This window comes from Eumetopias jubatus, unplaced genomic scaffold, assembly GCF_037043125.1.
Source record: "Eumetopias jubatus isolate StellerSeaLion01/CBP00866 unplaced genomic scaffold, mEumJub1_p1.0 scaffold_1, whole genome shotgun sequence".
NCBI classification, from domain to species: domain Eukaryota; kingdom Metazoa; phylum Chordata; class Mammalia; order Carnivora; family Otariidae; genus Eumetopias; species Eumetopias jubatus.
In genome coordinates, this window is record NW_028274807.1 from 34,264,784 (window position 1) to 34,265,982 (window position 1,199).

Here is a 1,199-nt window from a genome sequence, read left to right on the forward strand (position 1 = left end):
TTAAGGGAGATGAAAAATACACATGCTGATCAAATTAGTCTTGAAATCTAGTATTTAGTTGATAGAATAGCTTTATTCTAGAAACCCTCAGGAAATGATTGGGTGTCAGGGGTTAATACAAATGTGACCCTCATTAATAGAGAAGAACAGCATCAGCTCTCTGGACAATTAATTTTTCAACTGTGTTTGAGTAAGGCGACCCCTCTAAGTCCATACCCTTAATACTCTGTGCAATGTTCCTATGCACTATCACAAGTACTTGACTGGAATAAACTGAGAATGACTCAAAAGATCTGCCACTTTCTGTATGTGCAAAGTAACATCAACCCTAATCAGACAGCTGGAAATGGAACCCTAACTGGAATTTTGCACTGGTGACCATGAATCAGAGACACAGTCTTTGATAGAGTGACAAGCATAAGCGTGGCCCTGAGTACCCTAGATATGAAGATCTTAAAAATAGAACTTCTTTGCATTGATAAAACCTGACTAACCAAAAGGCTGACTGGAACCTCAATTTTGTCTAGAACAAACACAGAAATTTCTTAAATCCTGAAGAGTCCTCACTGAAAGTTGGGAAAACCAATAAGGCCTTTAGGAACTGTCAAGCCACAAGCTGTGCATGAAGTCAAAGGTGGCAAGATAAACCCAACTTGACATTCATAATCATTCAAAATTCAACATCAGAAATTACACATCCTGTGGACTTAAAACACGCTAATGCAGTCTAGGGTGGAACAGGCATGTCAGCTGAGCAGGTATATCAATCCAGAGTTGATGTATGGTGCTGAAGTTTTCTGGACAACAGTATGGGGCAATGTCCTAGGGACACGTTGTAGGAATATGGATCATGGCAACTGCTGATTCAACATGTCCTTGTCCTCTTGTTCTTGACAAAGATTTCTTTTGGTAAAAATCACTCAACACATTGTCAAAGGAAAGGCACCAGGCTGTCCATTGTAGAGAACCTCCCAAGATAATTATAATGTCACCAATATATAAGTTGGCCCTTCTGGACTACATAACAGAGACCTACGTCTATACTCCAATCTGCCACAGACTGACTTGTTTCTTCATTGGCAAAAGGAACCATATCAGTAGTATTAAATGACTGCATTCATGTAAGCTTTCTAGAAACAAAACATGGCAAATAATGAACATATATATGCATGCATGTACATATACACAAATATATTGGA